Below are 17,771 nucleotides of genomic sequence, written 5' to 3'. Positions count from 1 at the left end.
ACTGATCTTGATAATATCATTTTGATATCAGTCAAGTGTACGTTCTAATTGGACTGATAGTCATGCGTGAGATGCGCTCCAATCATAAAGATGATGGGCAAAGTCATGTCAAAACCAGTTTAAATCATAACAAATTGTTAAATTGGAATCTACTTCCAGTATTTTGTACAAAACCAATAAATTCCGAACGAAATTTATTTGAATTCCTGCTGTGATTGGGATCGAATAAAAGGTGAAACTATTCGGGGCGCGAATAAATAGTAAATTGGAGGAATTTGCTCTAAAAATTGGATTATGTACATTTTTTAAGGAATGCAATAAAACACATTTTACTACACGGAATCGCTCTAAACATCGCTGTTTTTTATTTGATAGTTTCTTTTTTTAGTTTTATTTGAAAATTTTAATTAGAAATGTGCTCGATTGCAAATGAATTGAAATATTATGTCATAAACTTTCACTCAATCGTCAAATTTTAGCAAATTATCGATTAAATTTAGCAAATTAATTCAGACAGATGGATGATACTCAAATGTGCGTTTCTTCAGAAACTTTCTACGTCGTAGAGCTAAACTGTGGAATAAACTGTCACCCGCAGTACTCTCTTCTTAAAGGCCGTCAACGCATTTGCAAGCGCTCTGGTATTGTAAGTGTAAATGGCCAACGATAATTGCTTACCCATCAGGCGATTTGTCTACTCGTTTGCCTCTCATATAAAAAATTGTTCTGAATGCGACTTTGCAACCAGCGATCCAATAAAACTTAAAATAAAAATTGCAGTACACATACATTTCATTTCACGATAAGTTTCATTTCATATAACAATAAGTTTTTGGCAAAAATTTCATTTTTGATACAACGTTTTATAGCTGACTGTACTTTTCTTCCTACAGGCATCTAATACTCATCGAAACAATTCTAAAAACCCAAAATAAAATTAGTTTGCGTTGTTCTATCACAGGGTTTCATCAGATCAGCTCGATCGCAACTGACTTGCCAGGTTCTCAACTGAGCTTTCCTTCTTTGACATTAACAACTATCTGGACTTGAATTCAAGATATTCCGGAGGTAAAATGTCTAGGATCTTGCTCATTAGGAGAATTTGGGATACTTCCGTATAGCTCTGTATCTCTGTAAGCAGTTCGTTCCAGATATTCTTTAAAATTGTCACGTGTCATGATGTCGTGATTCGGGTCTTTCTTATATGGTGACGTCTGAAAACATCGAATTTATCGAAAATACGAAAAAAGTGCCAAAAATATGAATATACTACTTTATTGCCCATATATTAAGGTAGTGTATACATATTTTTGGTACATTTTTCGTGTCGATATTTTCAGACGTGACTGTAGCTGTTGAATTTCAGGCATAGGTCATACTGAGATGCGGTCTAGTTCGGCTAAAATTTTATGGCAGAATCAGCTCGCACGAATCTTTGCAGATGGTATCTTCTTCTTACCATCGAGATTACCTAAACCTCCCGGCATCGGCATTACCTTGAGCACTATTAAAATTTTGAACCTCCAGGTTTTGTAATATGTCTAATTTCCGTATTTGAATCTACTCGAGTTTATGCTTGCTCCATTTTTACTCGGCTACCACTTTAAAATGAATACAGCGGTGTCAGCATGGTTCCATTTTTATCACTTGTCACTATGCCCGTCACTTTCGCGCTTACATACTTGTTAGAACGTGACAGGCATGGTGACAAATGATAAAGAGCCGACCATCTTAGCCCTGCAGAATTTATTTCTTTTTAATTGTCAACAAAGAACAGTTGCTAGGTAACAACATTATAAATAAAGAAAGGTCTTGAAAACGAGGTATAGGGAGCGTGCATGAACTGTAGGAGGCAGCACAGGAGCCGTCAGATTTTTGGCGCGAGGCGCAAATGTGATGTTTATTGTTCCGATGTAGCCCACAAGATGGCAGAACCTACTATGCACAAGAAAACACGTGACGTATAAATGTACATGTTTATGGTTCCGATTCAGGTCACAAGATGGCAGACCCTCCAACGCGCACGGTCCCTATATACCTACAACTTTCTTAATATTGTATTCATGCCTTAAAATTAAATCCATTTGTAGTGACATCTAGTAATGTAAGTAGTTTACACAATCCGAAGTCAACTTTACGCAAACGTAGGTTGTCTGGAATAAAAAAAAACAGATTTCGCTACCATCTTTACGAACTTTAACTATATTGTTAGTGTCACCCCCCCCCCCTCTGGTTATAGCAAAACAAGTTCAAAGCCATAACTAAATTAGTACATTAGAATCAACCTCCTGTGATACCTACCCTAATAAATTATATACCATGCAATATGAGGACCAAATTTACTTGTCTGAGACACATTAAACCTTATTTGTCTAGGTCCCAGATTTCAAGCTTTATCTAAGCCAAGAGATGAAGTCACCTGATATGTCTCAGTGGGAAATATCTGCAAATACTGAGTTATTAAATATGAAGTCTGGGTAGAAAATCAAAAAGTGTATCTTTACAAGCTTTTATTTCACTTGAAATGTATATTTTTATAAATAAGAATATGAAAAAGCGCTTGCATTGAATTACGCAAATAACTTATTTTTCAAACAACAACAATAGCACATACAAAAAAGCGGCCAAGTGTGAGTCTGACTCGCCCATGAAGGGTTCCGTACCATTTATGACGTATTAAAAAAAACTACTTACTAGATCTCGTTCAAACTAATTTTCGATGGAAGTTTGCCTGGTAATGTACATCATATATCTTTTTTTATATCATATATATTTTAGTTTTATCATTCTCTTACTTTAGAAGTTACAGGGGGGAGGGGGGGGGGGACACACCACTTTGGAAGTGTCTTTGGCGCAAACTATCCAGTTTAGAAAAAAATGATATTAGACACCTCAATATCATTTTTGAAGACCTATCCCTATGAAGGGTATCTATCCCACACGTATGGGTTTGAAATTATTTTATTTTTTCTATTTTTGTGTGAAAATCTTAATGCTATTCACAAAATACATCTACTTACCAAGTTTCAACAGTATAGTTATTATAGTTTCGGAAAAAAGTGGCTGTGACATACGAACGGAGAGATAGACATGAAGAATCCATAAGAGTTCCGTTTTTTGCCATTTGGCTACGGAACCCTAATAAGACAGTTCATGTGTAATTTTATTTTGTTAATTTTACAACTATTCCAACCGGAATGCACTATAACTACAATAAAATTGTATGAAACAGTAATTCTTCATTCTAAAGAACCATCACACTCACATTTCCTCAAATTCCGTTACCAGTCTCAAAGGAAAATAGCCTACAGAATTTGCAACATTAGGTACATTCTATCGCGCAACTATTGAAACCCCCTCGTTACGTGTCAATACTCCTTATCGTGCAACTGACACTTCGCACAAAGGACAGTCCTGTATCCGACCGGCATTGTCCGCGCTAACGTTTAAACTATTGTCACCTGCAAGATGTAAGTGATTTTAGACTTAATGTCAATGACATTAAGGTTTGATGTACGTGTTTCTCAACGTTTAAACTAGAATTTCAGGTGTAAACTTGTATGCGTTTTGGAACTTTACATAAATGGTTTTAAATTTTACAGACCGATTCGAACTTAAATATACGTCAAATATTAGGTCTAGATACGATATGGTTCGGATGTCAGTGCAAAAGTGACGTTTTTTAAATAAAAAACGTCAGTGTCAAAAGTTCGAAGATCGAAGAACCAGCGAGTCCGAGAAATATAAAGGGACTATGGCTATGAGAAACTAAAATTAGAATAAAACAAAAGGGTGAAGCCAACCGTACCTGGATGTAAATTCCGGTTTGTTTCCGGCGGCCGCTGTATTTAATTTTGGTTCGTTATCTTCTGTCTCCTTGTTTACTACTCCTTCACACAGACGTTTATCGAGCTCTTATTTATTACGCAGTATTACTTTCGGAAGAAAACGTGTATTGATTTCTCTTATTTGACATTGCCAAAATAATAAGATATATATAAATTCTGCTCTTCCTTATTAGCGTTTAAGTAGGTCGGCAAAAGGCGGGTGATATAGATAAGTAATAGAGAGTAGAATATGAAAGAAGAGCGAGCGAGAAAAAAAAAGGGGCGCGAAAAAATGTATTACAAAAAAAGGAATGGGAAAATACATAAAAAATTGGAAAGAAGTAGAAAAATACTATACAAAACAAACAGGCAAATTAATTAGTCAGATAACATAACCATAGCTTCTTTGAACTCCCCTTGAGTCCTTGCTGTTTAAGCCTCACGAAGGTCTAGTCAAAATTATTTATTTAAGAAACTTTAAGGATTCCTAATTTCTACGTTACCTTTACAATTTAAACTAAACACAATAAAACTTTATCAAACAATCAAACTAAAATTAACCCTACCCTCCTAATTTAACTTTAAACTCACCGAAAACATCCCTGAAGGTCAATACTGTTTTTACATTGTGATTAGATTTTCATCTCGTTTTGATACGACCTAGAGTCGTGTCATAAGCCATCTCACGAACCCCAATTTGTGTATATATTTTAGTTTTTTTGTCTTATTTGTACGACCTTGATGTTCGGTCACGCTAATTACATAACAGCGTTAGCCACTTGTTATTTGTAATTTTGTGAAAACTATAATTTGTCAAATGTTTGTATAAATTATGATGTTAGGTAATAAATATATTTTCTTTCTTTCTTTTCGACAAATCGTGTTTTAGTTATTTATTACATCTCATTCTAATTTGATAATGACATGATACTGATATAATACTGACCTGATACTGATTCGATACTGATGTGATAAAATATGGGTCATGTAAACAGGTCTGAAATAAAGCATTTTTTTAGTACCAGTAGTGATCAGTGACAGTATCAGATCAGAATAATTTTATCAAATTTGTTAAATCAGAATCGGCTACACGTACAGTTGTCAGCGTAAAGTGACTATTTTATTTTATGGGGTGTAAACCTCACCCAATTTCCTCCGCCATGTTGGATTACATTATGTATGCACTAGTGCGTGAAAATGGGGGTTAGTGGTGTATTTTGGTGTCATAATATTTTGCGATGACACGGTTTTAATGTTATAAAATGACTGATATAAGTAAAAGTGTAGTCATATTATATGTCCCGACATTAGTAAATCCCTGTTTAAGCACTGAAAAATAAACCATTTAAAACAATTGTAATTGCATTAACGTTTAATGCTTTAAACAGTTCCATATAAGCCTATCGAACAGTAAATTTTACTGTTTCGAAAAGGCAGTAAATTTTACTGTTTCGTAAAGATAATAAATTTTATTGTTTCGAAAAGACAGTAAATTTTACTGTTTCGAAAAGACAGTAAATTTTACTGTTGCGTAGCTAAAATGTAGTGATTGTTTAGTGTATTAATAATGTAGTGACTTAGAAATGTTCATAAAGTTAAATTTACTGTTTTGTATTTTACTGTTTTTCAAACATTTGTTGATATTATACTTAGCAGTTAATCTTAATGAAAATCACTCTAATGTCTGCTCGATAGATCAAATTTTTTAGTGAACTGTGTGGACGTGAATATTTAAGCTAATTTTACGGTGTAATTCACGCAGTCTGTTGCGTGATATGGTCGGTGAAATTAGATCTCCTTTTTCAAAAGTTTTAGTAAGTCTCACGACAGTTCAAATTCGATAGTCACTAACGATAACACTAATCTAGTCTGTTATATATAATAAACCTACTTTATTCAGGTTTGGTGGACGTAACTGATGACCGATGAGCGCCTTTAATTATACTTACTTGAATTATTGGATACATACTAGTTACGAATTCTGCAGCATTAGTTTATGAGACTGCTAGCTTAACAGTCTAGATGCCATTTATTAATTTAGTATAAATTTCACTTTGCCACTTGGAGAGACTTTACACCTCCAAATCTTATAAGTACATTGGGGGCCTTTTACATCTCCAGATTTAATGTCTTTTTAACCATAGAGACTATACATCTCTTTTATATTATAGTAATTATTTATTTTAAGATTATTATAATGTAATGTTTACCCAGTTATTGCCTGTTGTATTTATAAATGTTGTTATGTATTTTTCATTTAACTATATGATCTTATTATAAATGAATAAGATCTTTTTCGAGCAAATGTGATTAAAATACCCAATATGACCCAATTATTGTAACTAAAATTTTATACCTTTACTTAAAGAACCAAATCCTTTCAAGCCTCTCAAATAAACCTTTTTATTAAGCCGTCCGTTGATTACCTTTCAATTATAGAAGGAAGTTGTACAACCTCAAAGATTTATTACATTTAAATTGATAGAATGGAAAAACGCAGGAAGCTGTGAAAGGTATAAGGAAATAGAAGGGAATTCCGGATAAAGAGCAATTATGAAGAACCATGGAACGGAAAATAGTCTCTTGGGGAGGGGATGACAACTTTTTCCGTATACGGTTATCGTTTTCCGGGGTCCGTAGTCAACTAGGAACCCTTTTAGTTCGCCATGTTCGTCTGTTCCCCGTCCGGGCTTGTCTGCATGATCGTTAGTGCTAGAAAGCTACAATTTGGCATGGATACATAAATCGTGGATGGCGATAGAATGGTAAAATAAAAACTGCAAAAAATAATGTTTTAAAGTATCTCCAGTATAAAAAAAAACATATTGGTTTCTTTTTTCTCTTTTGCCCATTGGTGTGTACCAAAGATAAGTAGGAATTTAAAAACTATTAAGTCAATAATTTAGGAAATAATCGCTCCAAAATAACATATGTCAGCCTATTCTGACAAAATGGTAACTACTTCCCTACACTGAGCATGGCCCGACATAATCTTGGCCAATTTTCATAATCTTTTATATATTTAAGGAAAGGAATATAATTATTATTTATTCACAAGAATGGTTCACACCAATTACACATGCTACTATGGTAATGCCTAGACATACCTCATTACATTTTATCGGTTACCTATAGTCATTTACACTGTCGTACGGTCATTTAGGTACTTCACTCTCACAGTAGGCGAGACCCTGGACGTTAGCCTAGAATAATGATCAGCGAAAATGTCCACTTGTTCATACGTGCGCAGGAGTCTGTTCAGTAAGTGTAGCATGTCGCACGTGAGTCGATGTCGCGCGGTGAGTGGCGACGTGCGGTGGTCGCGCGCGGTCCAGTTCCATCCCACAGCTGCAGATATACACGCCGTCGAGATTTATTAGGAGGTACGACTAGACATTTGATAATATTGTGCAGTTCCGTATTGTTAATTGTATTGTGGAGCTTACACGCAGTAACCAAGCGCATGCAGTCTCTACGCACCTCCAGGGAGTTAAAATCAATTATGTGCGTGCATTAGAGGTAGGTGGGCCAATGTACTAACATTTATATCGCAAGCGTTTTCGTAAAAGTTACACAGCCACAAAAAAACTAGTAGCTATATAACCACTGAAAGTGCAGCTGTACTTGGATGCAGTAGAATAAACATACAAATAGCGTACCAATGCGAAGTGCCAATCTGTTGCGACGGAGCAGCTGCAGTAGTGCAAATACAAACAGCATGCCTATACACGAATTGCGACCCATGTGTCGTGTTTTTATATTTTACCCACAGCACATTCAATATTTATCGGATCTACGATAAAATATCCGACGAGTGAAGATCCGACGGCGCATCAAGGTGCAAGACGTCGGACACGTCATTACCAAATTAAAATGGAACTGGGCGGGACATGTTGCCAGGCAGAGTGACGGCAGGTGGGCCAAAATGCTAACGGAATGGTGGCATCTTCAGACGAAAGGAGTGCTTGGCGTCCGTTGGCTCGTTGGGTGGACGACATTCGGAAGACTGCGGGTCACTTATGGATGCGATAGGCTCAGGACCGGGATAAGTGGCGTACTAGAAGAGAGGCCTATGCTCAGCAGTGGGCAATAAAAGGCTGATATGATGTTGATACCTATCTAGGTATATGTTTCGTCTCGAACCTGTCTCGACTCTTCCCAACGTTATTGAAGCCCGCACTCGCGTCGAGGACCCTTCACACTCGGAACACTTCGACAGTAATCATTGTGTACGGCGACGCAGTTGAATGACTTCGTATTCTTTTGTGCTGAAAGATTAAAAAAGGTTTTTTTTCTCCTCGTCGATTGTAATGGTTGAATAAAATTAAGATTTCGTATACGAAACTATAATTGCGTACTTTTCATCCATCTACTCAACTATAAGTTTTTTTTATCATATCTAAAAATTTAAAATAAATGTCCTATTATCAGGACACTGGGTTCTTATTTCAATTGTCCTAAAAATACGCGAGTGACCTGGTGTAATATACCAGCCTTAGCACTTTATTTTTTACATTTTTAAAAGGTCTTTTATTTGCAATTACATTGTACATAATGGATATATATTCGGCCCGATTAGAAGAATGAGATATGATAACGACAAGTTCTGGTTTAGATAAGTTCTCATTTAGATATCAGTTGTATGTTGTATTGACAGAAGCAGCTCGATTCGGGCAACCAATGTCACTTTGACGTTAGAAATATCGTAGATAGATCTTATTGATCACAGCGGAATCGAAATAAACGTCAATTTTGACATGTCGTTTAGTAATCGATGTTTTAAAGATCTTTCCAAGATCTTAAACGTGTCTTAATCATTCCTCGAATCGGGCCGACAGTGACAGTGATGTTACTAAATATAACTAGCTTACATCTTAAATAGGTCCTTGAGGCATTGTACCAAGGATGCTGGCAGCATTTCCTCGTTGTATCGCAATACTGATACGTGGTGCGAGGAAGCCGCCAGCTCTTCGGTCACCAGTTACGTTAACCAAACACTTCGCGAATTCAGCACGCGCAAAACTTGTGCGCGTCCCAACCCCATGGACCTAGAGAATTTCAACGCCAGGTTTTACTCTTTATTACTACCAGATACTCACTACTACTATACTAGCTCTCTGAAGCATTAGAACCGAACGCCGCAAGCCCTCAATACATCGATATTGCGTCAACTCAACTTGTCTCGTCACAATGACAAGGGTTCAACTCGCCTCGCGCCTACGTCGACATGAGACCTTGTCAATATAAATCCACTTCGAGATTATATCCAAAACATTATTCTATTTGCGACGTGCTGGGAGAGCTGTCGGAATTTTCCTTAAAAATACTCTCACTAATACTACTCATGAAGGATATTGACGGTGGATTTATGGACCAAATTGTAATACAAAGAAGTTAAGAGGAGCAAGTAGAGTAGTTACTAATTTTCGTTGATGTAATATAAAGAAATTAGATCGAGTAAAAGTTTTGCAAATATATACAACTATTTTCTTGATTTCTGGCTCTTTTAAAAGAGCTTTCGCTTTGACCTGGTTGTTGCTATCTCTATCGCACGTACATAATTATGGGCGAGACAGCAATATAACTGTGTGTACAATAGAGACAGCAACAGGCGGGACGATGTACGAAAATCTATATGGAATGCGTCTCTGTTACTTATGCTAATGAGTAAAAGCGGGTTATCCAGTGAATTGAAAACGACCTAATTAACACATATATTCATTAAGGTTATACCTACTAAAGTCTCCGTCGAACATACCCTTTCACCCCGATAGTGTTAAAATGATAGCGCTATCAATCTTCCAAGGCTTTCGGCCTCACCTAAATACAGCGAGGCCCGGCGCCTAGCACTTAGCCAATACTGTTTATGTGCACACCGATAATCTGTCCGGTTTTGAAGCTGCCTTGAAACTGGACATACGTTATGTCGCATACGTTAATGCAAGAAAGACTGGCTAAAACAAGAAAGTCGTTCTTAGGAAATTGTACAAAATTCTGTAACAAGATACCAAAAAATGTCACCGAGTCAGCCTGCTTCTTCTATATATAAAAATCCTTGATCATTTATTGAAACATTATAGTCACAAACTTTAAACTTAAACGAGGATGTGTAACTTAAAACTAATGCCTCAGTTGTATCTACCCTTACATCTCGATAGTGTTAAAGCGACAGCGCTATCGATTGCGAACCCCCACGGCCTTCGGCCTCACCTAAATACAACGAGGCCTGGCATCGAGCCAGTACTGCACAAGTGTACATTCGAAACTGCCTCGATTGCATATACGTTATGATTTTTGGATTGTTATTATTAAATATAGAAAATTTGGAAGGTCGGTCTAATTTTACAGTATGTTTTGGTTTCAACCAGTTTTAATACGACGTTGACGATCGCGTTGGTTTTTGCCATGGTTGGCGCCACCTCAAACACAATAAGCGTGAGCGATCTTTGAGGTAATATCAACATAAGTTTTTGGCAAAAAAAAAAAAAACATTTTTGGTACAAGCTTTTATCGCTGACTGTACCTTTTTTTCCACAGGCAACTAATACTCATCGAGACAATTCTAAAAACCTGAAACACAATTAGGTTGTTTGTTTTATCACAAAGTCCCTGTGGATACCTCCTGTCTCCATCATCAGATCAGCTCGATGGTACCATAATATTGCATTGTCACCCGACTTACATATGTATGCAAATTCTTAGCATCATTGGAAACCGGGAAGTGGGTCTAATTTAACTTGCAAGATTTGATTACAGACAACGGAACAGGTGAAACCAAATAAAAGCTTGTAATAAAATCAAAACTGTAATAAGTTGTTTTAACAAATGCAAATTGTAATCCTAGTAAGGTCAATATGGGTAAGTGTAGCGTACGGGTAAGTGTAGCGTACGGGTAAGTGTAGCGTACGGGTAAGTGTAGCGTACGGGTAAGTGTAGCGTACGGGTAAGTGTAGCGTACGGGTAAGTGTAGCGTACGGGTAAGTGAAGGTCTTCGAATTGGGATCTATTGATTAAAACGTGTTCATTTTAAGTTCATATATTTGCTAATTTTGCTTTGCTCACTACTTGCCTTTAGTGACAAATGTTTGAACTCACAATATATGTAGGGTCAGCATCAATAGTAGCGGATGAAACAACATGCCAAAAGTATCTGATATTCCGGATAACTTTTCCAAATATTGAAAAATCTCTAAAATTTACGTTTAGAAGAATATCTTTTAACGTCTTAATAATTGTTCTACATAGAGGACCACCACATTTCGTGAAGCTGTTACAGAATGGTAGATATTTTTGAAACCTTGTTTGATCCGCTACTTTTGATGCTGACTGTACACTAATCAATGTCTACCGTAAGCTATAAAGTGACCTTTCCCCTGCATAGATATTTGTTTGCAGGGGGGGAGTTTTCAAAGTGAATCTACCCTCTTAAAGCCACGGTGGTACTTTATAACCGTATGAAGAATTAAACAAAAGTTAAAATAGAAATGCTTACTAACTAATTTTTTATGCAAAAATATCGCTAATCGCTAGTAACTTTTAGCTAATCGTAAGTGGTATGACAGCTGTCAAAACAATTATCCATAATATACTCGTTCATAAGACGGGTCTTATTTCCTTTATCCTCAGCGCAAATGTATCAGTTTCATTTTCACGTTTCGCTGATCACGTTTCTTCCCCACATGGGCTTAAATGGGGAAACTGTAGGTACTATTTAACTTAACGACTCGCCACCCGTTACTTGCCTAAGTAAACGATCCACACGATTAGTACACGATCAATCTCGCCCAAACCTGTACAAATATTCGCGATATCGCCAACTTAAGTCGGCCGGCGAGATCTACCCTGCGATTTCAAAATGGCCACCAAAATAGACAACCAAGGGACCTGATTAAGATGGACAAGACGTGAAAAATAAATTGAAGGTTTCGCAGGAAACAGTGGCTTGTTCCCTGGTAAGGTCTGACCTTTGTAAATAAGGTATTTAGTTTGGGATGTTCCGGGCGTTTTTGAGGTTTGAAGGATGAATATTGGATTGATTGGAATTTAGTTGTGGTTTTAGCAGGAGTGTGGCAATGTTAAGCGATGTCCTTGTTAGAATCGTATTGATTTTATTGGGATGAGTCCGGTTTCTTGACGTTTTCCTTCACCGAAAAGCGACTGGTAAATCTCAAATGACATTTCAAACATAAAAGTTTCGTAAAACTCATTGGTACGAGCCGGGGCCGAGGGTTCAAAAACCCTCGACCTCCGGATTGCAAGTTGCACGCTCTAACCGTTAGACCACCAGCGCTTATTATTTTACTGAACATAAGTTAATAAGGTATACATACTATTTTGGACAAAAGTTCTAGTCAACCATTTTCGAATTACTCGTATACTGTGTAGATTATTCGATGGCGTGATATTCAACTGAAAATCCCATACAAAGTGTCATTTTGTATGGGATTTAGAGTTTCCATAACGTCCCGCTTGGCGCGCTGTTTCTAAATCCCATACAAAATGAGACTTATCACAAACGCGTACGTCACGTCTCGCTATCGAATAAGTTTACACTAGGGGCTCTAATCCATTTGCGTAAAGCAGCTAAGATAGTCGACTCTTTATCATTTGTCACCATGCCTGTCACGTTCTCCCAAGTATGTGAGTGCGAAAGTGATAGGCATAGTGGCAAGCGATAAAAATGGAACCATGCTGCCACTGCAGCAAAAGATATATTTGATAATCTAATTTCCTCACGTGTATACATAATGGTGCGATACTAAAATTAATCGCTACATCATGTACCGACCTAATAAGCGTCAGGCACGCTATAATTCCCTATTTCGGTCACACACCTCTACAAAGTATTTGCTCAACACCCGTACAAACCATTCTCAACCATATTATCTTGTCTTAAAGTCGTAATTCGTTGGCTCTGACATCAGAAGCCAGACTACGAAGCCATATAAATTGATATAAGATCGTTACATGCAGGGCACTTGGTTCTTCGTTAGTTAAATAACAGTCTTATGTGTTAGTAATAAGGTTAAAATTCTACTAAACTTGGTTAGCTATTTTGAACAGTATGGTTTGCTTAGTAGTATTTGTAGTGAAGTGGGAGAATATATTTTATTTAGCTTAAATAGAATCGTGTCTTATGTTTCCAGACTATGTTTATGCTAGTTTGCAGATTTCTGTAAGTAATAAAAGGATTCCATTGTACCACGTTTTAGAAGCTGCAATTTTAAATTCACATGGAATACAGAAACCGCAATAACTGAGTGAAATAGGTTAGGTTGATAATTAAGTTTTCACTTTTTACTTCTTGTTGGTATCTTACTAGATACACTTTAAAAAATCATTTGCTTTACAAAAATTATATTTATAATTAAAAAAAAAGTATTTTTAAAAATTATAAATATAATTTTTATTAGAGTTGCCTAGCCAAAATGGTAATAACGAAAACTTTATAATTTCGTCATGTCCGTCTGGCACAACCATTTTAGTTTCTGTTTGTCCGTGTGTTTTGGATAGTAGATAATTCCTTAACGCATAAATAAAGACAATTTAAGTGTAACTAGTCCAATAGTCACATACTGTACAATTTGACGCAATCGCTTACCTTTTTATAACTGAACACGCGTCTCCGCCGTCTCGCAGATCTGAAACAAAAATCAGAAATGTTATTTAAATATACAAACAACTAGGACAAGATGCACAATACAATACAAATATTCTTTTACAGTACATATGGTGCTACTTTACCGCACTAGTGCGAAAATTAGCATATTACGTTACGACACAGTAGTGTCGAACATTTAAAGGGCCATATGTACTGTAAAACGTTTTACGATACATGTGCGAATAGGTAATTCGCAACTCGTGTCGATTTAAAACACGCCCTTCGGTCGTGTTTTAATTTAGCGCCACTCGTTTCGAGTTTCCTATTTTTCGCACTTGTATCGTAATGTACTATATTGCTCACCAATATGACATACAAATTAAGCACAGAACTTAAACTATGATGATGACAACAGGCGGTTTTATCGCTAAAGAGCGATCTCTATCAGACAACCTTAAGTTACCTTATGTTTGAAAACAAAGGAAAAATGTTACTATTTTAGGTTCCATTTTCCTTAATATACATGGTGGGAATGAGTAACCCGACAGATACCTGAGGTCATAAGGAGCAAAAAATCGGACAAGTGCGAGTCGGATGCGAGGGTTCCGTACTTTTTAGTATTTGTTGTTATAGCGGCAACAGAAATACATCATCTGTGAAAATGTTAACTGTCTAGCTATCACGGTTCATGAGATACAGCCTGGTGACAGACGGACGGACGGACAGCGGAGTCTTAGTAATAGGGTCCCGTTTTACCCTTTGGGTACAGAACCCTAAAAATGATAGCACTTTTGATAAATCTCGGCAATTATTTGTTTTTTTTTCTGCATATGATAAGTTACTTCTTTTTACGTTTCGGCGGAAAAAAAAATACAACATACGAGTATAAGTAAAGTTTTTTACAGATATTTTTTTCGAGTTTCCTTTAAAACTTTGATGTCTGTCAGTAGATATGTCTAAACAAAGTCACACAGTGCTGCAGTGGTAGCGTCGCTGCAAAAAAGGTGTGTTTCACCGCGTTATCACAAAAAAATACATAAATTGTCATTATCTCTGAAACAATACCGAATTCAGAAATGTCCATGTACTGAATAAGCTACTTGCCTCTTATTTGACAAATAAAGTCATAGTTGGCATTTCACAATCTTCAAAGAAGCTTTACTGGTGTAGATTAACACCTTTACAACTTAGGGTAGTTTTATCTGGCAGTTAATTTATTTATTAAGAGGTAAATATAGTAAATATTCCACATGATCGTCCATACATAAAGAGAAATCATTTTTCCTCTTCGAAATATTTTCCATTCTCCAGGATTTTTTGGTATGTTAGTGACATAATGAAAAACTAGGTTTATAGGTTTTCCTTTTTTCAAAAGGGTCTAGCAAGCTAAGCTAAGAAGATTGGCTCCCGCAAGGGATTTGGTTGTAATTTGAGGTGCAGTAGTGGCAGGTCCTAAGAACACTGTATGCGTAATATCAGCCTTCGATCTTCTTTTGTTTCAGACTTATCCACGAAAATGTCGAAAAATCAAGGTAATTTTTAAACTGTTATTGCAGCTAAACCAAGCAAGCGAGAGCAACCAAATAAATTCAGAATTAAGGAGCATAAAATGGGGTTAATAATGCATATTTTTACAGACATTCATTTCCTTGAACTTGGATGAAAAAAATAATGTTTTTTTTTCTGCTCCATTTTTTTGCCACTTCTCGCGGAGACACAACTATCAAAAAAATTACTTGATAAGCCACATTTGTTAACTACGTATCCATTTTAAAACATTTTGAAAAATCATGATGCGTCATATAAAAAAAAAATGTTTTTTTTTTTCGACATGACGCAAATTAAAAATTACCTTGATTTTTTGACATTTTCGTGGATACGTCTGAAACAAAAGAAGATTGAAGGCTGATATTACGCATACAGTGTTATTAGGACCTGCCACTACTGCACCTCAAATTACAACCAAATCCCTTGCCAATCTTCTTAGCTTAGCTTGCTAGACCCTTTGCAAAACAAAAAAATAGTTAATATATGTTTTTAAAGAGAAACCTATAATCCTAGAATATATTATGCTGAAGCGATCGACATCAATATCAAAGTTTTTTCTTAAGATTCGTATTTCATAGAAAAAACACCGTTATAAATAAATAAATATTATAGGACATTATTACACAAATTGTTATTTCGCTTAGGATTACAAAGCTATTCTTCCCTCTTAATTAGCTATCCAATACTTTACTCAAACCTTGTGAGTTTCTAAATGCGGTCAGGAATAAATCTTTAAAATCTATCGGGTGAGTCGTTTATTGTATTACTAATTTTAGAGATTATGTGATAATTCAGGGCAAAAGTTATTAGAACGAGATAATGGCAATAAACATGAAAGAAAAGGCGTGTCCATTAAATAGCCCGTGAAAGATAGCTTTATGACCTACATTAAACCTTTGTTCTGGACAAAACGTCTCAAAACAATGAACGGCGACTGCAGGCCGAGCTTACAAAGACGCGATACAAGATTAACTATTTCCTTTGTCAAATCATATCTGAATTAGGACAGAGATTATGGTACTATTTTAACCCTTCTGTGCACCATACTCCATACTTTTCAAGTTTTCACTAATAATTCGTACTTAAATCTTATTGCAAATACATAATATTCACCGATAGTTACTCAATATGATGGTTGGTTATAAAACTTGTCGCATTCCTAAAATAGCAATAACTAGTTAGAGTATTAGAGTATCTCAACCTCTCAATCTTAATTTATTCTTGATATCTACATAAGCTACTAGATCAAGTTTGGTATCAGCTTCGTATAAATCGGGGGTGCCGAATTCATTGACACTATTCAACACGCATTGACACCATTCCAGTAGAGACATATGAAATATATAAAATAACCTCTTATTTATCTCCTCTTTACGCTTCAACCGCCGAACCGATTTAATGTTTAAGGCTGTGAAAGGGGGGGGGGGGGGGGTGGAAGTTTGTATGGGAAATTAATAACCACTGAACCAATTTAGATGAAAGTTGGTATATTCTAGATCTTTAATTTAGTTTAGATTAATACCAAACGTAACTTAGAACCTAAACTTAAACAGTTATTAAGCTCGGACGTCGCCGAAACTGTAATAAATCACTTCAGTGCTGTGAGGGTTGCTTTTATCGCGTGATAAATACTTAAGTACAACATATACCACTGTCTGACACCCGATATGAAGTGTTATATTTTGTCATTTACACCCAAATTACGCCTTTACCTAGATACCTAATTAGAGAGATACATGATTGTATATAATACTTAATTATACCATATACACGATACCCCAATATGAAGCCACTGCCACAAGCACGCTGGGTTGGTAAAACCTATCCGCGTTTCGTACTAATTAATAATCGATATTGCTGGCCCGAGCCAGTGTCGGCCGAGATTGGATATTTATTCGATTACACGGAGGGCAGCAGGAAATTTGATGGTCAGATACCTACTCCGTGGTGCTTACGTGTTTCAATCTATGTATATGTCAGCGGCCGATTGTAAGTTCAGGCAGATCGTGACACGTGAAAATCTTCTGGACAGTCTGTCCTTCTAGTGTGCTGCAGGTTATGCGAACTACGCGCACTAAGTCTTTATAATTCCGTTTTACGCTAGGGTATCACTTTGTCTACACACAATAAGCTGTGGTTATACGCAGAGAGACAAACGAATGGTGAAAATATAGGTAACGGTTAGACTGAAAGGCCAATTCCAACAATACAACGGCCTTTGAGCATTGTGAGAGATTTTAACCACGCATTTCTTAGGCCATAAGAAGAAAAAATGCTATATGAGTTTAGATCAATTTCCCAAAAAAAGGTTGTTTATTTTTTTGTATGTATTTGTACGTAAAATGTAAACGCTATTTGTAAAACTGTAACTCAAAAAGTTTTTTTTTAAACCCTATTCTTTTCAAAGTGCTACTTGTCACTTTTTGACATCTATCAATAAGGATATTTGAAATAGGTCCCATGATAGTGGGCAACATCGTGATCAAAAAGGCGTTTTGCACTAAGTAACAATAAAAAGTTTTTTTTTGCAAGGTGCTTTAACTCCGAAATTAGACGAATTCCAAAAAAGTTTATAGGGCACTTTAGTCTTTAAATATGATCAGGAATCTTCTTCTTCTTCTTCCTCCTGCCCTTATCCCACGTCATGTGGGGTCGGCACAACATGTTCTTCTCTTCCATTCTCCTCTATCTTTCGTCACCTCAGCACTCACTCCTTTCTTTCTCATATCCTCTTTCACACAATCCATCCATCGTTTTTTAGGTCTACCATCCGCTCTCCGTCCATCAACATTCAT

At 36.3% G+C, this 17,771-nt stretch overlaps 1 protein-coding gene across 2 annotated transcripts in view; it reads right to left on the bottom strand.

Moving 5' to 3' along the window:
• The window catches only part of LOC133529722 (complexin), a 552,838-nt gene that overhangs the window by 466,887 nt on the left and 68,180 nt on the right, over positions 1-17,771 (bottom strand). For both annotated transcript variants that reach the window (XM_061867521.1, XM_061867520.1), the window contains one exon: positions 13,429-13,468. The gene's annotated coding sequence lies outside the window, so the exon portion shown is untranslated. The remainder of the gene's footprint in view (positions 1-13,428; positions 13,469-17,771) is intronic.

Source organism: Cydia pomonella, chromosome 21 (assembly GCF_033807575.1).
Source record: "Cydia pomonella isolate Wapato2018A chromosome 21, ilCydPomo1, whole genome shotgun sequence".
In the NCBI taxonomy this organism is placed as follows: domain Eukaryota; kingdom Metazoa; phylum Arthropoda; class Insecta; order Lepidoptera; family Tortricidae; genus Cydia; species Cydia pomonella.
This window is presented reverse-complemented; position numbering and strand designations above follow the sequence as displayed.